This window comes from Lacerta agilis, chromosome 17 (assembly GCF_009819535.1).
Source record: "Lacerta agilis isolate rLacAgi1 chromosome 17, rLacAgi1.pri, whole genome shotgun sequence".
Taxonomy (NCBI): domain Eukaryota; kingdom Metazoa; phylum Chordata; class Lepidosauria; order Squamata; family Lacertidae; genus Lacerta; species Lacerta agilis.
The window spans coordinates 2,355,665-2,383,511 of record NC_046328.1 but is presented as its reverse complement, the minus strand read 5'-3'; the positions used below and the strand labels follow the sequence as shown (position 1 = coordinate 2,383,511).

The following is a 27,847-nucleotide window of genomic DNA, read 5'->3' as shown; positions in this document are numbered from 1 at the left end:
CAGCCCAAACCCCCTGATTATCTCTCCAAGCTGCTTCAAGTAGATGTTTAAAAGCATGGGGGAGAGGATGGAACCCTGAGGCACCCCACAAGTGAGGGCCCAGGGGTCTGAACACTCATCCCCCACCACCACTTTCTGGACACGGCCCAGGAGGAAGGAGCGGAACCACTGTATAACACTGCCCTCAGCTCCCAACTCCTCTAGACGGTCCAGAAGGATGTTATGGTCGATTGTATCAAAGGCCGCTGAGGAAACAGCTCTCACCTTTGTCCCTAGCCCACCAGAGATCATTAACCAGCGTGACCAAGGCCGTTTCAGTCCCATGATGAGGCCTGAATCCCAATTGGAAGGGATCCAAATGGTCTGCATCCTCCAGGTGTGCCTGGAGTTCTTCAGCAACCACCCGCTCCATCACCTTGCCCAAGAATGGAAGATTTGAGATTGGGCGATAGTTGGCCATATTGGCCAGGTCCAAAGATGTTTAGGTAAATGTTCTAAAAGTGTGAGGATCTAAACTTTCTTCAGTATACAGTGGTGCCCCGCTAGACGAAAATAATTCGTCCCGCGAAAATTTTCGTCTAGCGGGGTTTTCGTCTTGCGGAGCGGCAATGGGAGCCGCGCTCCGCAAAACGAAAAAAAAAAAAAAGACGAAATTTTTTCGTCTTGCGAGGCAGCCCCATAGACTTTTTCGTCTTGCAGGGCAGCCTCCCGCTAGACGAATGCTTTCGTCTAGCGAGTTTTTCGTCTAGCGAGGCATTCGTCTAGCGGGGTACCACTGTATTAGAAAAGTGGTTCCCAAACCTTCCCCCTCACCCACAATCCACTTCAAAATTGCTGAGTCTTAGCAAACTACTTAGTATTTTTTCTAGCTGTTCTAGCAATTGTTGTGTGCTATGTTAGATGCTATACTATTTTTAACTATATTCTTATTGCTTAATTTATTGCATTATATTTTATTGTATAGTACACCTGCATCTTACATGCATTTAACTTGTGTGATTTCAATGGGTGAAGTGGGGGTGCTATTGTCGGCTCTCACAGGAAGTCAGATTATCCCACAAGAGCATCCTGGACACTCCCAGAGCTGGAGCGCAAAATGGGCCTTGCACAAGAAGCAAGGCCAAGTGCTTAAAAGCTCTTTTTTGCTTTGGATAACTCCAAATGAACATAGTGTGAAGAGAGCTTTCACCCTCCCCACCACCACTCATTGGCTGCCTTAAAGAAACCAGGCTGGCCAGCTGCAGAGTGGCCCCAAGGGTAACACCATTTTGGCTAGACATAATTTTCATATATACTGGTTACCCATGGAACCTAAACCCCATGTAAGATGTGGGCCAACTGTGTTACAATTTGAATTCCACAGAATATTAAATAAAATAAAATAAATAAAAACAAGCCATAAAAATACAATAAAAACACTTTTAACATTTCATGCACTGCGCCTGCTGTTCACAGCTGCTGCTCCCACCATTTCTCACAGACACACAGCAGATGACCTGAATGAAGTTCGCAGGCCACCAGCAGTAGTCTGTGGACCAATGTCTGGAACTTGTATAGCGCATATATATATATGTGTGTGTGTGTGTGTGTGTGTGTGTGTGTGTGTTCCCATTGCGTGCGCGCGCGTGACACCACCTTGCTCTGTAACCACTGGACTAAATCTCATCAAATTAGGACAAAGCGTAACTTGACCATCAAGGAAGGATCTGGCGTAATAAAAATAAAAACAAACCACACCTGTAATGCCTAAAATAAAGGATAAAGGGGGGGGAGTGGCACGCCTATTATACCTCACCAGCAAAAGGAATGAAGACTCCAACAGCATCCAACAGAAAGGCGGATCGCCTGTCGACATCATCAGACCTGGCCAGAGCAACAATGGCTGTGCCCTCACCTAAAATGGCCACCGCAGCTTCGCATGCGCCGAGAAAATAAAAACACGGAGCAGGAGGCATGCCTGAGAGGTCGCACTGAGTAAGACCAGCTCTGAGGGGATTGTGTTGCTGGGGTGCGTGATTTTGGGACTGTGTAATTTTGGGACTGGGGTAGGGGAGAATGCTCTTTCAAGTCGCCAGTGCCCTCACCTAAAATGGCCACCGCAGCTTCGCATGCGCCAAACAAAAAAAAAAAAAAAAAAGACGAAGCAGGAGGCATGCCTGAAAGGTCGCACTGAGTAAGACCGGCTCTGAGGGGATTGTGTCGCTGGGGTGCGTGATTTTGGGACTGGGTAATTTTGGGACTGGGGAGGGGGAGAATGCTATTTAAGGTCGCCAGTGCCCTCACCTAAAATGGCCGCCGCAGCTTCGCATGTAAAATGCATCTCTGGGTTATTTGTGGGGCATAGGAATTAGTTCATTTCCCCAAAAAACAATATAGTCCGGTCTACCACATGGTCTGAGGGAAAGTGGACCGGCCCACGGCTGAAAAATGTTGCTGACCCCTGCTCTAAAGGGACAGGGAAGAATGAAAACAGGAGCTTCCAGAATACTCTCGGGGTCAGGAGAACTTTAAAAAGCAAAAAAAAAAAAACCCACAGCAATGCGTGGCTGGGCCAGCTAGTTTACAATAAAACATAACATGCCAAGAGTTTTCTTATAGACCTCATCACTAGGGCATAGGCTTTCTTCCACTGGAGTCTCACTAAACTGACTCTCCATTAATGCTCAGGTGAGAAAATTTAGGTATGTGTTGATTTTACCAAACAAGTTATTATGGGCTGCCCTGCCTAAATGGTGGCTTTAATTTAAAGTGATTAAGCAGGCCTTGGGTGGGGGGAGCTGAAAACCAGAGAGTGTAGTACACCTACAATTGCTCTGCTCAGAGCATGTTTAGATTTATTGTGTTTCTTAGCTGCTTTTCAACTGCAAAGGACTCTAAGTTGCATGCATTATTAACACATTGGCCATCGTCACTATCTTCTTTTAAAAAGCAGAAAAAAATAAAATTCAGATTCAGCGGATCTTCAGGCTGGGCACACCTAGCAGTTATGGAGCAGGCTCACCATCAAGGGAAAAGAGGTCTCAGACACTGCAAAATGCACTGGAATCAACAGAAACCCTCTCCTGAATGGCTCACAACTTAGCCTTCCTATCAGCAATGAGTTTTATATAAAGCTTCCTGGGATAGATTGGCTCCAACACAGAATGCTCTATCCACAAGCTTATGCCAGGACAAAGAACTTCCTAGCACAAAATTCAAGAATTTCTGCATTGCAGGACACTGTTCTGGTTTCCTTCAAGAATAATGTGGCTGGCAACCCAGGAGGCTGCTTGCAAGCCTTTGCAATTAAAATTCCGTTCTTACTTGGACAAATAAGTGGAGCAAACTCACTGCAACATATTGGCTGCAGAGAGAAAGATCCCTTGCCTCCACACAGGATGAAAAGAGAACAGTGATAATGTTATTTATTAAATTTATATATCACCCTTCATCCAAAGATCACAGAGCAGTTTACAGCATAAAAATACAAAGTAAAAACACAAAATACATATCACAATAAGAACAACAAAAAACCAATAGCCCCCTCCCACAAACACATTTAAAAGGCCATAGATTGTTTAATTAGCCAAAGGTTTGGTTATAGAGCAGGGTTTCCCAAACTTGGGTTTCCAGCTGTTGTTGGACTACAACTCCCATCACCCCTAGCTAGTAAGACCAGTAGTTAGGGATGGTGGGAATTGTTTTGGAAGCCCTGTATATTTCACCTGGCAACTCAAGATACAGTGGTGCCCCGCTAGACGAATGCCTCGCTAGACGAAAAACTCGCTAGACGAACGGCATTCGTCTAGCAGAAGCTGCGCCACAAGATGAAAAAGTCAATGGGGCTGCTTCGCAAGACGAAAAATTTTCGTCTTTTTTTTGTTTAGCGGAGCGCGGCTGTCATTGCCGCTTCGCTAGACGAAAAACCCGCTAGACGAAAATTTTCGCAGGACGAATTATTTTCGTCTAGCGGGGCACCACTGTATGCTGTGAAGGTGCCAGGCAAGCCTCCTTGGGGGACAGCATTCCACAAACAGAGAGCCACCACAGAAAAGGCCCGTTTTCATGTTGCTTTGCCACCCTCTGGACTTCTCATGGAAGGGATACACGAAGAAGGGCCTCAGATGATGATTGCAGGGTCCCAGTCAGTTCATATGGGGAGAGGCAGGCATGAACTTCCTTGTCACGCTATCTCCAGGTAAGAGGATGGTAAAGAGAGAACAGGGCCTTTTCTGCAGTAGCTCCCTGTCTATGGAGCACTCCCTTTGGAATGCCATCCTAGCACCAACTCTGTCATCATTTTCATGCCAAGCAAATACATTTTTGCTTTCTTTGGCATTTTGGCAGTACCAGCAAATGGCTGCTTTAACTCTGTTTTCAGTACTCTTTTTTATTATTAGGGGAAAGTGGGGCACATTGAGCCATGGGGCACATTGATCCTTTACATTTTAAAACCGTACTTTAGCTTTTATACAAAGTTTGTGGCAATACAACAACAACAACAACAACAACAACAACAACAACAACAACAACAACAACAACAACAACAGTGATACTACATACTGTCATTGTGTTTGGGTTTGGGTTTTCAAAGAAGTTTTTTTAAATCTAGATTTGTTAAATTAGGTAAGCTTTAGTAAAAAAAATTATATGTGTTGTGAACCATGTAGCTCTAAAAGTTGTAAAGGTAGCTGAAATATGTTTTCATTTATGTGATCATAGTTAACATAGCTGCAGTATGTACTAAAATATTTGTCATGACTACCAGCCTGTTTTGCGTAAAATAGATTTATGTCTGAAAGGGTGATGTGGGGCACATTGATCCAATTGGGAATGGGGTACATTGAGCATAGATCAATGTACCCCATAGAAAATATTATTAATAGTTTATTAGTTTTTGTGTTATATTCTGTTAGTTTACACTTTTTCAAATGTTTAAATTAAAAAATTTATATGAGACATCAGAAAGTGATGGAGACATTGAAGCAGGAAAGGCTGTGTCAAAAATTATGGAAAAAAAGTTGAATGCGAACCAGCTGCTTGAAAGTGACTCGACTGATTTTGAAACCTTTTCTAAAGATGAACTAGAGGAAGAAGAAAATATAGAATTCAACAAGACTGATGTGAAAGAGGGAAACTTTGTTATTGTGAAGATTTTAGGAAAAACCACAATTTCCCATTATGTTGCTGAAGTTACCGGAACTGATGAATATGGGGACTTCATTGTAAAATTTCTAAAACGTGTTCTGTCCAAAGTGAATGACCAGCCCAAGTTCACTCCCTCTTCTGAGCCAGAAGCTTTGATTCCTTTTGAGGATATTGTAAAATTGTTGCCTAAACCAGTGTTTTTCAACCACTGTTCCGCGGCACACTAGTGTGCCGCGAGATGTTGCCTGGTGTGCCGTGGGAAAAATTGAAAAATTACTTTATATATAGTCAATATAGGCACAGAGTTATTTTTTTTAACATTTTCTAATGGTGGTGTGCCTCGTGATTTTTTTCATGAAACAAGTGTGCCTTTGCCCAAAAAAGGTTGAAAAACACTGGCCTAAACCACTCTGCTTCGGAGGAACTGCTCCTGCTTCTAAGATGGTAACATTTCCATGTTTACTTAATGAGTACAAGTTGAAGTGATGCTGACTCTTAAGAACTTTGAAACTCTTTTGGAAGTTTATACTGTGTAGTAAAAATGCCTTCTTTGGTCTTAAATTGGAATGGCTCAATGTGCCCCAAATGAAGGATCAATGTGCCCCACTACTGGGGCACATTGATCCATTATTTTGAAAAACTTAAATGTGATTTTTTTGTCATTTTATTCCATCAAATGTGAAACATTAACCCTTTGATTTTGTTTGGAATAGTACCTAATAAATATTAAATGCAAAAGTTTTCTGTTATGTGCATTATTTTGAGGTGTGTAGAGCTTAAAGTAAAAAATGGCTCAACGTGCCCCACTTTCCCCTACTTTACTGTATTTTATTTTTGTTGTAAATGAGTCCAGGACAGTTTATTGTATAAATTCAATGAACAGTGCTTTTTCGGTATTTTTTAACAATGTAAGTTGCTTGTACCCATATCCTGATATAAGTGTCATGGCTGCTAGCAGAAAATGGCTGCCATGAGCAAAAAAAAGGGTCATTACCAAAAAGGTATTGCCTTAACCAAACTATTTCATGAACAGAGAAACAGCTGCAGCCTTCCTACCCTGATTCTGTGAAGTACAATCCCATCCCCCAAGCATGTTGCTACCAGAGACAAATTTTACCTCACACATGAACATACCCTGTGCTAACCCTTGAAACTAAAAGCCACCCATCTCTTCTTCACAGCAATTGTCAGCAATGGCAAAATGGCTCCCAGTGGCCTACTCCCTCAGTTAGAGCCTTTCAGGTGTAATTAATTCATTTGTGCCCCAACTTTATTTCATCTTTATTTAAAACATTTGTTACCCACCCTTCACGAGAGCAGGATACATTAAAAAAATAAAACACAATGTATTTAAAACACACCCACCCACAACCCACTCTAAACTAAAACACAACCCACTCTAAACTACCAGAAAACTAACTCCTCTTCACAAAGAAAAGTCTTCTGCTGGCACTGAGAGCTCCTGTGGCTGAGACTACTATTGCTATCCCTTGCAAGCCTGTATGATGGGGCAGACTATTGAAAGAAATCACCTCCATCAAGACTCCTCTTGCTCTCTGCACCATCACGGGGTTCTAAAATATCAGTATTTTATTTAAGTCTACTTCTAACAGCGCAGGTTTTGGGCAACCTTTTCAACACGAGGGCCACATTCCCTCCTAGGCCACCTACCAGGGGCCGCATGCAGAAACAAATGTGGGTGGAGCAACAGATGTAACTCTTACCTTTGCGCAGTAGGGCACTTCCCAGGCCCACAAAAGCCAAAGGTGTCTACACATCCCTACACACATTTATATTCAGGCCAGCAAGACCTTATCATAGTTCAAGCACATATTGCAGCCAGGCAAAAGCACTCAAGAAGGATGCAGAAGAGTCTGGAGGGCCAGGTAGAAGGGCTTGGAGGGCCACATTTAGTCCCAGACCAGAGGTTCCCCACCCATTACAGAGAATAAGGCTACTGGTGGCCATTAATCATGACAGCTGTGCATTTATGTTTCTGTGCCAGAAGGCAGTTCTGAGTCCTCAGCACAGTTCACAGTAGTACATCCATCTAGGCCTCTCAGGCCACAGTAGGTCCCGTTCAAATCCAGTGTTCAAATCCAGGGCTAGCAGTGTTCATTTATTACAGCAAAAAAAAAGCAGGAGAGTCTATGGATACCTTAAAAACAAATGGATTTTCTTCATGGATTAGTACCTCTATTTTCTCCACTTTTGAGAGAGGCCTCAAGAGTACTAGGTTAATTAGCATCCCCAGTTCAATCTGGCCATTTTATAACATTGGAAAGATTAGCTAATGAAGGCCACAGCTCAAACAAACAAGCTACCTCACTCCAAGTGAGACTTGATCCACCCCCCTTCCAAGCAATAACAAATAGTCTGTTTTAGTAGCTTATGGAAATCCTTAGCTGGCACAAACAGCACTCTCATTTACATGACAGTGAATGAACAATACCAGAAAACAACAGCTTGGTTCAACAGCCAAGAAGCCAAGATCAGCAGCTCAGGACTTTTTGTTTGGAGAACTTCATGTGCCACCAAATTTTCTGAACCAGCCTGGACAGATCTACTCACAGACATGTCTCCACAAGCCGAAGAGAATGGCATAACATCCAAACCCACAAAACTGCTACTCAAAGAGAGCAAAAATAAACTCTGTGTAGCCTTGAGGAAGTTGGGTAGGAGATTCTGCTCATCAATTATTTTCTTAAAAGCTTTCAAGACTGCCAACAGATTTGTGGGTTTAACAAGCATGCCACCTCTACCCGCTTAACTCAGATATATCAGCGGTAGCCCCAGTTCATCTATCATAAATTGCATGCATCTGTTATAACAACAGCAGCAGCTAAAGCAATATTGCCCCAAACCAGGAAAGTTTTATTGCAAACAGTCCAATTAATAGAAGTGTGTGACATAACTTCTATAAGCAAAGTGGCACATCAGATGGAAAACATCATACAAAAATCTTTTGCAGATGTATGGAGACCCTTCTTTCGTTATTGGGAATCCCCAGGTTTTACTTATATATTCTCTAATATTTCTAAATAAATAGCCAATAAAAATAAAAAATGGCCACCCAAAATTTAAATATCAAAGTATGAAATTTTTAAGAATAAGACAAAACAAAACAGCAGATATAGCAATTATATGGTACAATATCATCCTATAATAATTATTATTCTATCCATTTCTGATATTTAGGATGTGAACACTGTTGCTCACACCCAGGAAAAATGCTGGGCCAAATGAATGCCAAATGAGGCCAAAGCACGCTCAGTTGACCAAAAAATGGTGGCTGTTTCAGGGGAGAAAAGAATTGGGTGGGAAGGGGAATGCAATGGAGTATCCTGGAGAAGGGATTGCTCTACACAACATCATTTTGTTCCAAGTCACTCTTTTCCTGAGTTCATAACCATTTCACAGATATACTCCCAGTAGTTACATCAAAATCCTGTATAGGTGGCTTGCATTACCATTCTCATAATGGGGCAGAGATAAGGGGGAAATATTATTATTAATTTGACTTATTTGTTGCTTTACTACAAAAACTCAAAAGTGACTTACAAAAAAAAAGTGACTTACAAACCCTGAAGCCCAGCAGGAAAAATAATCTTCAGCAGAGAACTTTCTGCCCAATAGGCCACCAACCAGCTGTAATAATCCATCAAATGTCTGGGAGAATATGTAAGTTTTAACCAAACACTGTAATAATGTTAATGATGGCTCCAGGAGAAACTCATTGGGGAGAGTATCCGACAGAGAAGGAGCCACAACCAAAAAGGCCCTCCCCTTGCTGCCACTCTCTGAACCTTCCTCCAAGGTGGAACCCGAAGGAGCGCATCAGGTGAAGACCAAAGAGTCTGGGTAGATCCTTATCAGAAGAGGTGCTCCAAAAGATATTGGAGTCTGACCCACAAAGGACTTTATAAATAAAAAACAGTACTGTGAATTGGACCTAGAAACATATTGGCAGCCAGCACAGCTGTGTTAAGATGCAAGTTATATGATCAGCTCATCTCAAGCCTGTCAAACTTCAGATGGCCTCACTCTTCACCAGATGCACTTTCCAAACCGTATTTAAAGGCAGCCCCATGTAAAGAACATTGCAGTAATCTAAGCTTTGGGTTACCAGAGCACTGATGACTGCAGCCAGGTTATTCCTGTTCCCTTAGAGCTAAAGCTTACAAAGCAGAGATTACTACCTCAATCTAAAGAGAAGCAACACAAGATGGAGAAGATTTTTACATCTATGTTTTCAAGCAGGCAACAAGAACCAGACCATCAGCAGGCTTCTGCATAATCTGACCAGTTCAAAAGGTTTACTAGTTTGTTTGGTTTTGGCAAACACTGAAATGAAGTGGATTAGGGCCTGTTAAATATTGAGCAATATTCATGTGTGACTGAGAAGTTATGGAAGTTTTGCTACAGGCTTGTCAACCCCTCCCCACCACTCTCATCCCAAAAACATTCTCCCCCACCTACTTTCAGTTTCAACAACATGGTTATGTGAGCACCAAATCGCAGTTTGCAACCACAATTAGAAGGAGAGCTGAAAGCAGTGGATTGTGCTAACCATTGTTGAAGTTCACTGCATGTAACTCTAACCACAGTTACTTGTAACTAAAAGTGATAACATCCGTTCAAGAAAGAGAGAAGAGGAGCACGTCTATGCAATGTTCCTAATCACCTAACCAGGGCTAGGAAATGGGGCAGTATTACATCCACACAATGCTAAGAAATATTACCTTGGTTTACGAACTTAATCTGCTCCAGAAGTCCATTCTTAAACCAAAGCCGCCCTTAAACCAAGGCACGCTTTCCCTAATGAGGCTTCCCGCCACCAGTGCCCTTCCACCATTCGGCTTCCATTCGTTGACCGAGCTAAAGTTTGCTAACCAGAACACTACTTCCGGTTTTGCGGAGTTCTTATACCAAATAGTTCGTAAACAGGGCTGTTCTTAAACCGAGGTACCACTGTATTTTTTAATTCAAAGCAGCCTCTGCATTGTACATCCACTGTATTTCCCAAGTTTTTGAAAACTCCTCCATGAGTTTTATGCTTAAAGTGTTTTATGCCATGAAGTGTTTTATGAAGCAGCAGCCAAATCCCATCATCTTGTTGTTGTTGTTGTTGTTGTTGTTATAATATTATATTATATATTTTTTGCACTGGAGTTGGAAACACCCCTGCAACCTGCTCCTTTGTGCTCCACCTCCTACCAATTTGCTTGTTCTGTTGTGGGTTCTCTTTTCTCTTTTTAATATGTTGAATGAAAAAGAAAGTACCCAAGGGACCATGAGAGAAATGTGAATTTGGCAAGCTTGCCCAATTTTGCCTGTGAAGGAGCAGGTTAATGCATTGCTGAATCAAAAACACTAAAAATCGGCTAAGTTCAGCACACGAGAGGGGAAAGCAGCGACCTGGAGGTAAATCTATGTTGATGTAGCTTCTTGGGAAATGAGAGTTTTGTGGAGGAAAAACAAAGAATTCTTATGGTAAGAGGGGTAAGTCTAAAAGAGGGATTTGCAATGTAACAGTATTTTGGAGCTCTACGATGCAAAGCATTTCAAACATCCTCACTTCGGGGGGGAAACTTTCTGTCGATGAATCATTCACATGCCATGGAACCCCTGTATCTTGTAAGGGTTCTGGGAGCATTTTAAGGCACACATACTCTGTCCACCCAAGGCACATCAACATAACCAGTTTGGGGCCTCCCCATGAACTGAGCATGCCACTTTCAACACACTGAACAGGGCCAGCCCTACCCTGAAGAGTGAGGCAACCACCTCAAGCATCAGGTGCTATTCCTCCCAAGTCCTATAGTTGTTTGAGGGCAGAGTTGTGTGCATCACGCAGCCTGCTCTGTGCCTGCTTAACTGGCCTGCTGCCCTGAAGCACAGTGGGAGGATGCTATCCTACCTGCAAAGTTGCAGTTAAGATTCAACTACCAGTCACACTGACTTCTGCATAAGGAACAGTGAAGCACCATCTTGTATTCTAATTCCTCTTCCATGGCTCTGCATCCCAAGAAAAGATTGGTACAAGTAGGCAAAATGCATTTCTGGGAAATATTTCAAACATTGCCATCTCCTCACTGAGGAAACCCTTGAAAAGCTCCCAAGGAGCCCAATCATCTAGTCTAGCATGCGTCCAGCAGAGCCCTCCAGATACCTCTGGGTGATCACAAGTGAGGTACAAAGGTGATGGCCATTCATAATTATTAGTTTGGGTATTTAGAGCAGCATGCTACTTGCTAAGTGTTGATAACCCTATACAGTGGTACCCCGCTAGACGAATGCCTCGCTAGACGAAAAACTCGCTAGACGAAAGGCATTCGCTAGCGGAAGGCTGTCTCGCAAGACGAATTTTTCAATGGGCTTGCCTCGCAAGACGAAAAAATTTCCGATTTTTTTTATTCTTTTTTTTCGTCAAACCGCTATTCTCTCGTTGGTGCTTCGCAAGACGAAAAATTCGCTATACGACAGCACTCGCAGAACGAATTATTTTCGTCTAGCGAGGCACCACTGTACCGGGGGTCGGCAACCCGCGGCTCTGGAGCCGCATGCGGCTCTTTCGCGGCCCTGCCGCGGCCCCGGGGCGGCTGCCTGGGGCGCGGAGGTGGCGCGGAGTGGTGGGGGCACTGCGCCTGAGAACTCCTCGGCCGGAGGGAAGACGCGCCAGCCCTGCCCGCGATGGAGGGGCGGTTTGCGGGGAGTAGAGAGAGAGAGAGAGGGAGGGGGCAGCCGGGGAGAGGCGCGGGGGCGGGGCCTGGTGCGACGGCGGCAGCGCAGTTGGCGGAGCGGAGCCCGCCGCGGCCTGCCACTGTGAGCGCGCAACAGGTGCTCCTCCTTCGGCTCCGGGGCGGCTGCCTGGGGCGCAGAGGTGGCGCGGAGTGGTGGGGACACTGCGCTGCGCTGCGCTCCTGGCCCGCCTGGGCTGCGCCCGCCGCGCCGTCCTCCTGGCCCGCCGTGCCTGCCCGCTTCCCTCCTTGGAGTGTCGGGCCCGGCGGGCGGCTGGGGTGTCCTTGTGGGGCTTGGCTCCGTTGCGCCTTCCCTGCCCCCGGAGAGGCGGGCGGGCGGGGGACCTTCCCGGCGTCGGTCGCCGGATGGCGCTGCTGCCGCCTCCGCCTGGCTTTGCTGCTCCGCCTCGCCGTCCGGGCGCCTCTTTGGCAGCGGGACCCGGGGGCGCCCGGGGGCCCGGCCGGGACTCGGAGCCTTCCTGCGCCACCGTGCAACAGGAAGGCCGGGCGGCGGCGGCGAAAACGTCCGGGCTGCTTCTGAAACCTCCGCCAACCGGTGCTTCGCCAGCGCTCGTTGCGGGCGGTGTACATGCTCAACGACGGCCCCAAGGGCGGCTCGGGGGCCCGGAGCCCCGAGGCCGGCGCGCTGCAGAGCCTGGCGCGATTCCCCCCCCCAAAAAAACCTGTTTTTTGCTTTTTGGCTTTTTGCCTTGCTCTCCCACCCCCCTCTCTTTTTCTTCCTCCCCTCCTTTTTTAATCCAAGGGGAGAAATCCCATTTTTAAAACAAACAAACAAACGAAAAATAAACAAACACCCCCCACAGCTGCTGCAGCCACTCTATTTGAATTTTTATTATTACCCTTTTCTCCCTCTATCCCCCCTTTTTCTTTTCTCTTCCCCTTTTGTTTTTGTTTTCAAAAAAAGGAAAAAGAAGAAAAAGATTTCCCCCCTTTATTTTTATTTTTTAAACTACTACATATTTTTAATAGATATTCTCCCCACCCCACCCCACCCCCAATTTATATTTTTCCACCCCACTTTTCCATTCCCACCCCCTTTTTCTTTCTTTATTAATTCGCTTGCCAACCTATCTTAGAGGGGGAAGCCCTCTCTCCCACCCACCACACCCCCCCAAAACAACTTTGAGCTGAACCCAAAAAAACGGGGGTAGATCACTGCTGAAAGTAGATCACAGTTTCTTGGGAGTTGGCCACCCCTGGTATAAGACATGTAACTAGAATAAAAAATTTAAAAAACCAAGCAAATAATTGTAATAACTACTGTAATAAAGCACTGCTATAATTATATATAATTTCCCTAAAATTTTGGTTTCATTCGCCTTTCAGTGCTGAAATGTCACAACTGAACGACCATGGCTTGCCCCCTCCCCCCAGTTTTGATCCTGGGTACGCCCCTGAGTCAATGCAAAAAAGTAAGAACTTATTCTTGTTGTTTTTACTAATTATACTTTGCATTGGCTCCTATACGTTATTTATTATTATTGCATTAAGGTAAGAAGCAATATATGCAGCGTTATATTTGTTTTAAATGTCGCAATGGTTTTGCGGCTCCCAGGTTTTTTTTTCCCCTTTGGAAACGGGTCCAAGTGGCTCTTTGTGTCTTAAAGGTTGCAGACCCCTGCCCTATACTATGTGAATTTGTGTGATCCTTTTAAAAAGACAGCCCCGCTTTAATTCAGTGTTATAAACTGGGATAGAAAAGCTAGGAGCCAAATGGCTTCTGGGACCTGAGTTGTGGGTGCCAAAACAGAATGTCTAGTTGCCGGGTGGTGGGGTCAGCAACACTCTTTATTTATTATTGTCATAAATATGAATTAATATGCAATCACATAAGTGACACATTGTTAATATCACATTTTAAGCAGAAACTGTTAATTCATGTTTAATTTGATGTTTACAATAAAAAATATTGGTATCATAATTCAGTTTTCAAAACACTCTACTCTTTATTGCTAAACTCCTTAACATATACTTCAAGGCTTCAAAGCACATACATTTCAGTAATCCTTGAGTATCAGCCAGGCGCAAAAAATGGCACCCAGACTTTTGGAGGTGCTCGCAAATGGAGAATCTTTAGGCACAAAATGCACCTGGTGCCCTGCTAATTTCGAACCCTGCGTTTAATGCTTACCACCACAATGCCCAGCCGAGGGCCTGGTCCCAGGGCAGATGATGTAGCTGCCTTGCTGAAGCTAAGCTGGTCCAGACCTGGTGGGACATAAATGTACTAGCTCAGAGGCGGGGGACCAGAAGCCCTTCCGATTACGCTGGACACCCATTTCTCATCAGCCCTAGACAAGATGGTCAATGGTATGGGATGATGGGAGTTGCAGTCCAACTTCTGATGGGTCACAGGTTCCCCATCCCTGAACTAAATGAATGAACAAACAGGGTTGCTAATTATGCATTGTGCAAAGAAATAAGAAGTACTAGTGTTGGTCCTGAAACTGCTGCTAATCCATTCAACTGGACTGTAGCATTTGGTGTAGGGACAAAGCCTGCCCTGATTATCAACTTTACTGTGTATTAAGCTAAAGTGGGAGATACAATTTCAAGTATTTAGGCTCAATGTTGTTTAGGGCTTTGTAAGTCATCGCAACTCCTTCATGGATCACTGCCTTGTCAGGGCGAAGGGGCTTGAATAACTCAGGGAAGCTATGAGCTATGCCATGCAGGGCCACCCAAAATGGACAGGTCATGGTGGAGAGTTTAGACTAAATGTGATCCACCTGGAGGAGAAAACGGCAAGCCACTCCAGTATCCCTGCCAAGAAAACTCCATGGACAAAGACAACAGGCATATAAAAGTTATGATGCTGGAAGATGAGGCCCTCAGGTCAGAAGGCATCCAACATGCTACTGAGGAAGAGCGGACGACAAGTACAAGTAGATTCAGAGCTGATGAAGCGGCTGGGCCAAATCCGAAAGGTCGCTCAGTTGCGGATATGCCTGGAAGCGAAAGGAAAGTCCAATGCTGTAAAGAAAAATATTGCATAGGAACCTGGAATGTAAGAACCATGAACCCTAGTAAGCTGGATGTGGTAAAAAAATGAGATGGCATGAATAAACATTGACATCCTGGGCATCAGTGAACTAAAATGGACAGGAATGGGCGAATTCAGTTCAGATGACTATCATATCTACTACTGTGGGCAAGAGTCCTGTAAAAGAAATGGAGTGGCCCTCATAGTCAACAAAAGAGTGGCGAAAGCTGTACTGGGATGCAATCTCAAAAATGATAGAATGATTTCGATACGAATCCAAGGCAGACCTTTTAACATCACAGTAATCCAAGTTTATGCACCAACTACCGGTGCTGAAGAAACTGAAATTGACCAATTCTATGAAGACTTACAACACCTTATAGAAATGACACGAAAGAAGGATGTTCTTCTCATTATAGGGGATTGGAAAGCTAAAGTAGGAAGTAAAGAGATAAAAGGAACAACTGGCAAGTTTGGCCTTGGAGTTCAAAACGAAGCAGGGCAAAGGCTAATAGAGTTCTGTCAAGAGAAAAAGCTGGTAATCACAAACACTCTTTTCCAACAACACAAAAGATGACTCTACACATGGACATCACCAGATGGGCAGCACCGAAATCAGATTTATTATATTCTCTGCAGCCAAAGATGGAGAAGCTCTATACAGTCAGCAAAAATAATACCTGGAGCTGACTGTGGCTCAGACCATCAGCTTCTTATAGCAAAATTCCAGCTTAAACTGAAGAAAGTAGGAAAAACCACTGGGCTAGTAAGATACAATCTAAATCAAATCCGTTATGAACACACAGTGGAAGTGAGGAACAGGTTTAAGGATTTAGATTTGGTGGAAAGAGTGCCTGAAGAACTATGGATGGAGGCTCGTAACATTATACAGGAGGCAGCAATGAAAACCATCCCAATGAAAAGGAAATGCAAGAAAGCAAAGTGGCTGTCCAATGAGTGGGGGAGAGAAGGCAAGCAAAATGCGAGGGAGATAGTGAAAGATACAGGAAACTGAATGCAGATTTCCAAAAAATAGCAAGGAGAGACAAGAGGGCCTTCTTAAACGAGCAATGCAAAGAAATAGAAGAAAACAACAGAATGGGAAAAACCAGAGATCTGTTCAAGAAAATTGGAGATATGAAAGGAACATTTCGCCCAAAGATTACCATAATAAAAGACAAAGGTGGGAAGGACCTAACAGAAGCAGAAGCCATCAAGAAGCCATCAAGAAGAGGTGGCAAGAATACAGAAAAACATCTACTTCTGCTTCATTGACTACGCAAAAGCATTTGACTGTGTCGACCACAGCAAACTATGGCAAGTTCTTAAAGAAATGGGAGTGCCGGATCATCTCATTTGTCTCCTGAGAAATCTCTATGTGGGACAAGAAGCTACAGTTAGAACTGGATATGGAACAACTGATTGGTTCAAAATTGGTAAAGGAGTACGACAAGGCTGTATATTGTCTCCCTGCTTATTTAACTTATATGCAGAATTCATCATGCGAAAGGCTGGACTGCATGAATCCCAAGCCACTGGTCCCATCACCTCCTGGCAAATAGAAGGGGAAGAAATGGAGGCAGTGAGAGATTTTACTTTCTTGGGCTCCATGATCACTGCAGATGGTGACAGCAGTCACGAAATTAAAAGATGCCTGCTTCTTGGGAGGAAAGCAATGACAAACCTAAACAGCATCTTAAAAAGCAGAGACATCACCTTGCCGGCAAAGGTCCGTATAGTTAAAGCTATGGTTTTCCCAGTAGTAATGTACGGAAGTGAGAGCTGGACCATAAAGAAGACTGATCACCGAAGAATTGATGCTTTTGAATTATGGTGCTGGAGGAGACTCTTGAGAGTCCCATGGACTGCAAAAAGTTCAAATTCATCCATACTTAAAGAAGTCAGCCCTGAGTGCTCACTGGAAGGACAGATCCTGAAGTTGAGGCTCCAGTACTTTGGCCACCTCATGAGAAGAGAAGACTCCCTAGAAAAGACCCTGATTTTGGGAAAGATGGAGGGCACAAGGAGAAGGGAACGACAGAGGATGAGATGGTTGGACAGTGCTCTCGAAGCGTCTAGCATGAGTTTGGCCAAACTGTAGGAGGCAGTGGAGGATAGGGGTGCCTGGCGTGCTCTGGTCCATGGGGTCATGAAGTCAGACATGACTGAACGACTGAACAACAACAAAGTCATCGCCAACACCTTGAATTCTTCCCCATATCCTATCAGTAGTCAACACAGTTCTTTCAGGATCAAGGTCACCTTTAATGGCAGCTCCACATACAATGCATTAGATTAACCTAACATGTTATGGGGCTGCCAACTACCCCATCATCCCCAGTCAGTGGTCCAGTGGTCAAGGATGACAGCAGCTGTAGTCCAGCAACATTTGAAAAGCCACAGGTTCCCCAAAACCATCATGTTCTCACTAAAACAAGACACCACACAAAACATACTTCTCACAAGCCATATGCTTGGGGGGAGGGGGAGCAAGAATTTCTCAAGAGTTATGATGTACTTGCCCTCCCAAGGCTAACACCACTAATCCATCTGAACTAACCATCTATTTTCTTTTTGAAAAGTTCAAGGAAGAGTAGCTGGGAGGCAAACATTCCAGAAGATCAGAGCTTGGAGAAAACAGGCAATTAAAACAGAGTTCTCTGACGCATTAAGGCCTTGCCCTGCACAGAGACTCTACAGTGAAGGTTTTATGGTGCTTTTGTTTAAAAAAGAAACAAAGAAAAGAAATCCACTTAGATATCAAAAGCAAACTCTGCCTAACCACAGAAGATGTTTGGCTTTCCGAGCGGAGGAAAAATAAATTTTGGGAAGGTGATACTCCCACCCATGCAAACCAAAATATGCAGATACTCTGGAATACAAATGAACACAGTTTCCAGTAAGGAGCCGATTGATTGATTATAGAAATGATTATTTTGAACAAGATGTGCTAAATATGAAATGGTGTGTGTGCTAATAGCTACTGTTGTCAAACGCCTACGGATGTTTTTATTTTTTACATTTGATCCCACCACTTTCCCTAAGAGAAATCTGTTCAGCAGCCAGTGTATTTGCATATTTTTAAATGTATCCACTGGTTCCAGGCAGTTTAAGGGAACTATCAGTAACTAGCAAAATGCGCATAGTCATTTTGCTGGATGTGGGCTGAACAAATGGAGGACTTGTGCGTGGGGAGGAGGGAGCCCCAGCCTACCTACAAGAGCTGGGCTGTGCACTGCTGGGCTAAGGGCAGGCTCTGCTCTCACCACAACCCTGTTCCAAAGAAGCACACTTGGAATCAATGAATCATTCGCATGGGAGCTATATTCTGCCACTGTCAATCTCGACCCAACCACCACCATCACACCAGCTCCCTTGTGCAGTCTGCCCCTTGATTTGACCAGCCACTTCCTGGGCTTCTTGGTCACACCTGCATGTGACAGAATGTTGAAAAGTGGCTTTTATCAAGATAGGAGAGAGAGAAACAGCACCTTAAATCAAGGCATAGGAAACACCTAAGAAGTCAATGCTGGTGGTGCATAAGGGATGATGTCATCCACCCAGCTACCTGCTCTTGTGGGATGATGCACTGTGACATTTTGCACTAACTTCATTAATAATGCTGATAAGGAGCACATATATGCTGCTTTCAAAGCATTTAAGTAGGAGATCATTTTGGCTCCATGGGCCAACCCTTTATCAGGATCTGCCTCACAAGCCAAATTTGTCAGGTGGGTGGGGTCACCCACCTGAAAATCAGTCACTACCAGCCCCTGTTTAAGGGGAAAGGAGAAAGAGTTTAATCCACACCCATCAGCTGATGCATGGGGACCAAATCCTACTTCCTGATCTGTGTGGTTCTGCTCCCTGCTAAGAGCAGAGCACAAAGCTAATGCAGGGTTAAACCCTGTCCTCCTGCCCATCAGGTGATGGGCGAGCTGGTGCAGTTTGGGGGAAATAGCCTTATGGGCCAAATTGGAGTCCCTGGTGGGCCAAGACTGCCCACAGGTCACTTCTGGTTTAAAGAATGTGAGGTGCATTTTCTGCCAACTACCTTCCAAGGCAGGCCCCAAATTACAGACAGAAAGGCTGAGGCTGAGAAAGAGAGAGGGGGGGGGGGGCTTACTTAACGCCACCAAGTAAGCTCATGGCCAAGACACATTTGCCAGTACGCAGCACCCACACAAGCTCTAATTAGCAGCTGTCTCAATTCCAGCTCAGGATTAAAAATTATATTTCAAACATTTAAGTGGCTGGGTTGCATTACGGTGTGCAGAACACAGCTTATTACCTCAATTAAACAACCTCCAGATAACACCTCCGTCGAGACAGATAGTGCAGTATCTATTTTAGCCCATTAATGAATCAATTAAAAGCAAGGGAGTTTAAGACAAAACACACATCTATCCATCTGATAGCACAAGCTTTCATATGTTGTCTTAGTCTGCATATAATTATCCCAATTGTCTCTAATTGGAGTTGTGAGGCTGGCTGGTCTATTAAAAAAAAGGAAAATAATAAAAATAAGAGAACATGAAAATGTTGACTATGAGACTGCTTGCATCAAGAATAGCCTTACCAAGGAGGAACAAAAATTAAGAAGTATTCACAGAAGGCACAAAGTGCACCAGATTTTGTTCATGTGCTGCTCTCACTTCCTCCCCAGTCCCACAAATAAAATGTTATCTGTATACCATGAATAATTTATACCTATTACACGCTAGAGCAAAGTGCCAAAATCCCTCCTTCCACAAGTCAGAGGAAGTTGAAAGGGGTTTTTCCCCCTTAAACAAACACACAAACATTTTTGTTGTTGCTCAAAAGCAACTGCTTCACTGCTGAGAGTAATTGCTAAGACACACTTCAGGCTACGCAGAGGCGTTCCAGAGAAACAAACTGTTAAGTGTTTATAGTTTCTGCACAAAATTATTCCTTTTCCCCTCACAGAGAGATGAACCAAGGACACTCAGTGAGTCATTAACTCGGGAAGAAGCCTCAGAAGAAAGAAAATCAGATGCCTGCAAAGAAACCTCTGTATTTGCAGGTCTGTACCTTAGAAAGGGAAGCTAATGTGCAGGTGCAATACTGTCCAACCTCACAACCACGGTTAGGAGACTACAAGGATCCTTCTAGGTTTCACACGCCTCTCCTTCCCTCTCCTCCTGTTCTAAAGTATGAAACCTGCTTCAACCCCTGGTTTAAAGTCTGCCATGTCTAGCAGCATTAAATTTGGTAAAGATAACCTGCTAACCATGGTTAATGCCAAAAGGGGGGGGGGGACAAATCTGATCAAGAGGGGAGAGAAGCAGTGTCTGATGGGCAGGATTTTAAAATTAGTTTTAGTGATTAAACTATCCCACAACTGAATTTCCAGGATGCTTTGCAAGATTTATAGAGGGATAGGTGCATTGCTCTGTTGTAGCAAAGGCAATGAAGAATCTTGTGGCACCTTAAAAATAGGAGCAAATCTGTTATGGCACAAGTAGATCTGTTAAGTCCTTAAGATGTCATAAGACTCCTTTTACTAAATTTAAACAATAAAGCAAATTTTAAAATCATACATTTAAAATATTCAAATATGTTGTTGTGCATGTCGTTGTATTTTGCCTTGTACCATTCAGTTTCCTTGTTTATATTTTCTAAAGTAAGAAATAAACTATATGTATTAACAACAGTGCTTTTCTTCTAGAAAAAGGGTGCTGGCATGGTAAACTCCATTTCCTGCCTCCAAACTAGACCATCATCTGCAGAAGGGAGCTATCACCACTGACCCACCTCCTTGGAGAATAACAAAGTTGGCTGTCCTTCGCTAGGTACCTCTCACATCCACCAAGAAGACATTTTTGCTCCAAGGCTCCTTGAAATACAGGACTGTGCTATGGTCCCATTTCAAAACATTCCAGTAACAGAGGCAGCATGCTTCTGAAGACCAATTGCTGGGGATCCCCAATGGGGAGTGCACTGTTGTACTTGGGCCCTGTTTGTGGACTTCCCATGGGCATCTGGTTGGCCACTGTGAGAAGAGAATGGTGGACTAGATGGGCCTTAGGCCTGATCCAGCATGACTCTTCTTACATTATTAAAAGATGCTACTTGAAAGAGCCTATCACTAACGTAATGGCAATCGGCAATTGCAAGCAAAATAAAGAACTTTCCATGCCCTTCCATCTGAGTGAAAACAATAGGAGGGCTCAGATAAAAGAGGAATACTTGGCAGACTGAAGAGACCTCTAGAAGTTTAGGTTCAAACAGAAGTTGATAGGTGCAAGGAATTTACAGACAAGCCAAAATTGGAGGAGGGGAAGTGTTCACCATCCAATTATTCACACTTGTACAGAAATATTAAATGAAGCTTAAGCATGTTCAGCATCGGGGGAAGGGGGGAGCCTGTGACAACTCAAATCTTTACTTCTAGCTTTATTTTTTAATAGCCTTCATTTTCACAGCCATAAAGCAAATTGGAAGTTCTCTCAAGTCCTGTTCAAACTGGCAGTGCTGTTCTCCATTCACATTAGTCAATAACGCTCAGGAGCTCTTAAGAGGCATAGCCCTCCCTCCCCTTTTAAGTTAAAGAATTATCATTCACTCTGCTGCTTGGCAGGTTCATAGCCTTGGTGTGCACCACAACCTGCTTCCCATCTCCTCTGCATTAAAACCACCCCACCCCCTTTCCTCTGTTCCTCAGCCCCCAGCATTTACTGACAGTTATTTCAGGACAGTATTGTTATGGGGCCATGCCAGAAGAAGGAGACAGAGCACTCACCGTGCAGCATGCTACTTTATGGTGAACAATAGGCATTTCCTCAAGGGTTGTTAATAGCTCACTGGGCTAGTAATTACCGGTAAAAATAAATTCCTGAAGAAATCTGAAGCCACACCTCCAAGAAGAACAATGCATCCCATGATGACATAAAAAGAGAAAAGTTTGAATTTTGGAACAGCCAGGGATAAGATAGCCAAAAAGTCCATGAGCAATTCTGGAGGGGAGGAAAGGGGGTGTAAGACCTTAGGGCAGAGGAAGACAACCTAAGGCCCGGGGGCCGGATGCGGCCCCATCACCTTCTCAATCCAGCCCGCAGACGGTCCGGGAATCAGCGTGTTTTTACATGAGTAGAATGTGTCCTTTTATTTAAAATACATCTCAGGGTTATTTGTGGGGCATAGGAATTCGTTCATTCTTTTTTTTTTCAAAATATAGTCCAGCCCACCACATGGTCTGAGGGACGGTGGACCGGCCCCCTGCTGAAAAAGGTTGCTGACCCCTGCCTTAGGGAATGAGGACCAACACCAACTTGTATCCAGTACTATCTGCCTCTATTCCCAACCTGCTTCCCACTTAACTCAACCTGTATATTTAGTTGTTCCACTGCTGTAACATCTATTCATAAGATCCTAGGCAAAAAACTCAGCTAGTATATATGTGCTGATTATCACTAACACAACTGGATGTAGTTGAGGTTGTTGGGGAACTGAAACTTATTGCATATTTGTTCCTATGTTCAAACTTACTTTTTTTTTAATAAAAAAGTATATACGGACTGTAAGAGCATATTGTCTGAAATCCATATATATAAGCTGCACATACATACAGAGTTAACTAAGAATCCGCTTAGATGCAGTGGTGGATTCATAAATTACACCTGAATCAGCAATAAATTTCAGAAGTCCAGACACCAACTTCCTGCTTTTACATACTGAAGCCATATAATTAATAAATACATATAGACACAGTCTATTCCCAGCAGTTTGGCAACCTGTTAGCAAGCTGCATGCCAAAACGAGAGTAGGAGTCAGAGTAGAGTTCAAACCCATAAAAGCAGATTAGGAATTGAAAAACATGACATGTGTTTATTTTATGTTTGCAAAATAACAGAACACAAAAGTCACCAGCACTAAGCAGGCTTCTAAAGAATTTTACATCTGGCTCCAAGAGGCACAACTCAAGGAAGGACAGACCAAACAGTGCCTTCGCAGCAGGTAACACACCTCACAGAAGTTAATTACCGGTACCTGAACTTGTAGAAAAAGTTCAGTCATTTGCATGCTGTCCTGAAATAACCTGTGCCCTGACTGTACTTTATGTGATGGCAACTGTTTTCCTTCGAGCCATGCCCACATCACAAGTGAGCTGTGGTTTCAAACTAGGTTTCCAAGGAACCTGGGGTGAAGAGGAACAGTTAAGGGTGGAAGGGTTTTTCTGTGGGTGACAATTCGCCCACACCATTTGGCTGGGCTGCTCCCAAGATGTGTGAACAGTGAGTGCACAGGACAATGCAAAGTCCAAACAGACCTCACCAGTGCTCCACATGAAGTGAGCATTCTGTCCCGGAACATTCTCCAGTTTTCCACAATATACTGGGGTTTCCACAGCAAACAGAACAGTTTCTCAGCAAGAGAAGTCAGCTTATCCAGCTGCCTTATATTGAGAAGACAATTGGTCCAGACCTCAGAGTTAAAGAATAGAATCATAGAATCACAGAACTGTAGGATTGGAAGGGATCCCAAGGGTCATCTAGTCCAACCCCCTACAATGCGGGAACCACAGCTAAAGAATGCCTGGCAGATGGCCATCCAGCCTCTGTCTAAAACCTCCAAGGAAGGAGAGTCCACCACCTTCCAAGGATCTACAGTCGTACCTTGGTTTTCGAACAGCTTAGTTCTCAAACGCTTTGGCTCCCGAACACTGCAAAGTGAGTGTTCCAGTTTGTGAATGTTCTTTTGGAAGCTGAACATCCAACGGGCTTCTGGGGCTTTCGGTTGGAGTTTCCTGCAGCCAATCAGAAGCCGTGCTTTGGTTTCCGAATGTTTTGGAAGTCAAACGGACTTCCAGAACGGATTCCGTTCGACTTCCAAGGTACAACTATTACTTCTTTCTTTCTTTCTTTTTTACTAGAACCCCGATTTCCACCAGTTAAAGTCATGTGTAAAGTAGACAGTGTTAGAAACTCAGATATATAATCTAACCGTCAAATGACACCTTAAGCCTAGGCCACAGTCACCACAATGGAATGTCTAGGCGCCGTTCCATACCCCAATGAGATTTATTTACCGGTATTTATTTATTATTTCCATTTCTAGACCGCTTTGTATTTTAAACAACAAATCTCAAAGCAGTTTACAACACATTAAAATATCGAATAAAACAATTCAGAATAAAACTAATTCAAGCATCAAGGAAAATATTTCAGATCCTTCTCTGAGTGACATTTTGCTTTCCCCAGTTGCCAACCTGGCGTCCAGAGACCTTCATGTGGTTGCAAATGGACCCTCGTCACTTGCAAAATGCGTGTGGCGCCTGGCTAGTTTTGAACACTGAAAGTAGTAGGTCAAAGTGGAGAGGTATACACTAAAAATTAAGAAACGGAGCGCTCAGCCAAGGAATTAACAACCAGTGCCAGAACCAAGCTAGCATGTATTCTCCCAAACAAAAATCCAATCCTGGTGTCCCGCCCCCCAGCTTACTTTTTCTACAGCCTAATTGTTGCTATGTTGGGGTTGCAGGGGATCTGTTGCTGCTGCTCAGCTGGGAATCAGAGGCTCTTGCAGATACTCTACAAATCACCTAGAAATCGTTATCTTCTGCCTAGCCCTTCCCTAAACCCCTCACAGAGCTACAGTCCCCCAAATTCCCTGAGCAGAGGGGTTGATTATTAAACAAATCTGAGCATTGTAACTCTGGATAGGGATAGGGGTTTCTTACCATGCTCAGCACCCCTAACAAATTACAGTTCCCAAAATTCTTTGGGGGGGGAAGCCATGGCTGTTTAAAGTGATATGATATTGTTTAAAATGTATAGTGCAGATGGGGCCAAGGAGAGGAGACTGCAAGCATGTTTTTCCATCCTGACAAAACTTGCTAAGGTGTTTACATGCAGGGAAAAGAAAAGGCAGCAACCAATCACAATAAAGAAGGGTGCAGCCCAGGTAAGAGCCTACAAAGCTCCTTGGGGAAACAGGAATAATATAGGGTCAAACAACAGAACTCCTGCCCCACACAACTCAAGGCTGCCTGCAGCTTTCATAAATGACTGTATGAATTGCCTCTAGAAGAGAATGTTGCAGACAAAATATGGAGCCTTCATTAACCCTGGGACAAGACACCGTATCTAGACTATTTAGGAACGTGGGATAGGAAAAGCCTGCCAACCACCCAGTAAAGATGAAGGAGCATTTGTTGTTGGGTTCACATATGCAGGAAATGAAAAAAGGCACACTGGGTGTCAAGCCTGAAGTACCCTCCCAGCAGCAGGTTCGGCTAGGGATATGGGGCAGCTGCCTCCAAGATGGGAGTCTTGGACTGAGTCTCCTGCCAACTGTACTTTGTGCAGGCCAAGAAGCAATAAGAAAAATAAAAAAGGCAGCAGAGTTAGGAACAGTGGGAAAGAAGAAACCTCAAAAGCAAAAAAATCAACACAACCAAGAATGCAAGAGCATTCTGAGTTTCTTCCTACAAACACAGATGCTCAGAAATCCAACTTCACTTTCCCAACCAATATATCAACCACTGAAGTCAACACAGAAGCATGTTCAATGCCTTATCAAAACACAAACCGAAACTGTGTTTCACCACAGACGCATTGTTTTCCCACAGGGTGCACACGCAAACTAATACTGTAACGGAAGGTGAGTTTACTCAGAGAAGCTTTCTGATTACAAGAGAGATAGGACCAAGGTCCCCCAAATGCCAGATGAAAACCTTGGAGAGCCCTTCCTCATTAACTCCAGGAACCCAAATTACTGGCTTTGCTGTCACAAGTTTGCCATGTGGCCATGGGTTGGGAAAATAAGCAGCCCAGTGAGTGGCTCATTGCCACCAAACCCTCATCAAGGAAACTGGAGAGCATAAACAGACAAAATGCCAGCAAAAAGGAACCAACATTTGGGTGACCAGAGGAGGAAAGAAAGGGATAAGAGTAGAAAGCTGTGCCAGTCCCCGGCCCCTTTAAGAGTTTTCTTTGCAAATGTTGTTGAGGAAAAAGGAGACAAGTCTCAGGCATGCTTTGATCGCAAAGGACTGTGATTTCAGCCACATAACTGGCTGCATTTTCTACTCTTGAATAACCAAAAGCACACACGAATTGGCACCCATTTGCTCTGGATTCTGAAATTCTAGGGTGTGTTTACAATTCCAGATGGGGAACCACTTTATTTCCCTGAGTTCAGGATCGCAAACGACACAATTTGTCACTTTCCTCTCTCATGATGGCCTAGGGGAGATTGAGAAACTGAGACAGCACAAGTTCAGTTAAATGCATTTCTGGTACATTCCCTCTCTTTCTCCATGCATGCCCACAACCCCATTATCTACATGAGGGCACAAGGAGAAGGGGGCGACAGAGGATGAGATGGTTGGACAGTGTTCTTGAAGCTACTAACATGAGTTTGGCCAAACTGCGAGAGGCAGTGAAGGATAGGCGTGCCTGGCGTACTCTGGTCCATGGGGTCACGAAGAGTCGGACACGACTGAACGACTGAACAACAACAACAACAACAAGCCCTACCGAGTTCAACCGGTCTTACTCTCAAGTAAGCGTGCGCAAGATCGCCGCCTCTCTTGGAAACAAGCTCCAAAGACTTGCATGCAACTTTTCTTTCCAAGTTAAGGGAACAAAATCGTGGCCTTTGGCTCCAAAGCCTGCTGGAAACTTACTTGGGTCAATCTGCCCCGCGTCCGCCCCGCGCACACACAGAACAAAGTGAGGCTTGTATCTGCGTAAACTAGCGCAGTTTCGGACTGTCAAGCTGCAATCCTACCCACGCTTACCTGGGTGTAAACTCCGCTAACACAGCCGGTCTTTCTTCCGAGTGCGCCGTCGAATCCTAACCTAACCAAAGAATCAAGTCCCATTGATTTCAGCCAAGTGAGAATTGCGCCGGGCTTTAGCCTTGCTCGCAAGTAAACTTTACTAGAATCAAGTCGAAGAGTGCAGGATCAAGGCGCTAAAAGAGTTCCCCAGAGTTTGAGGGCTGGAAAACTATCTCACCACGTCCAAGACACGCGCAAAATTAAATACAAATTAAAATTTCTCGGCGGGCGGGGGAGGGGGCACCGTCCAATGTGAAGGGAATTCCCAGGGTCTACCCCCCCCCCCGCGCACACACAGCACTTTCAGTGAATTTTCTACTAGATCAACAAGAAAAGGAGACATTGGGGCGGAGAACACCACGACGGAACAAGGGGGGGGGGTTGTTGTGTTTTGAATTCTGTGATTTGCTTAGCTTTCTCCCCCCCACACACCCCCGTTACTCCTCCTATACATATGAACTCGTGCAATATCTATTACCCCCCCCCCCGCCCGATTTTCAAAAATGCATTGCTTTGATATCGTCATCTCCGTTGCACATCCAAAGAGATTTTAATAAAATAATAATAATAATAATAATAATAATAAGGAAGACTCCCGACATCTCTATGAGGAAACGATCGAGACTGGGGGCGGGGAGAGAATCGGCGTTGATCCATCCAAATTTTTCTGCCCTCTTAGCAATGATAGAGACTAAATTGTGGGGTGGGGTGGGGGCGATATTTGGGGAAGCGGACTAGGAGGCGTCCCTTAAATCTTTCTCCGCCTTACCTTCTTGCAAAACCAGCTGCTTTTCCCTCCATCGCTGCTTTTTAACTGTTAATCCCTTTTGTGTGTGTTGTTTTCAAATTCCTCTCTCGCTCCAGTTTCAGAAAGATCAGCGAAGTAGAAAGCTTAAAAATGGGGGGGGGGGTGTCTTCAGAGGTTGCAATACAAAAAATGCTTCTTAGGATAATATTTTTAAAAACAGCGAGGAAGAAAGCAAATCCGATGAACACCGATTAAAATATATTCCTTAAATCAATCCCGGGAGGAACTGCAAAAGGCGCCTCTGGTTCTCCTCCTTCGCCATCTGCCTGGCGTGTTTTGTAAATCCAAAAGCGGAGGGAGCGAGCCCGGGTGTCTCTTGCTTTGAGTGCCCGGAAATCTCTCCTCTTTTTCTAAGATGTCTG

At 44.3% G+C, this 27,847-nt stretch overlaps 1 protein-coding gene across 1 annotated transcript in view; it reads right to left on the bottom strand.

Moving 5' to 3' along the window:
• NCOR2 (nuclear receptor corepressor 2) overlaps positions 1–27,583 on the bottom strand; it is a 355,588-nt gene extending 328,005 nt beyond the window's left edge. The window contains 1 exon segment of the mRNA XM_033174224.1: positions 27,447–27,583. The gene's annotated coding sequence lies outside the window, so the exon portion shown is untranslated.
• Between the last annotated feature and the right edge of the window lie 264 nt (positions 27,584–27,847).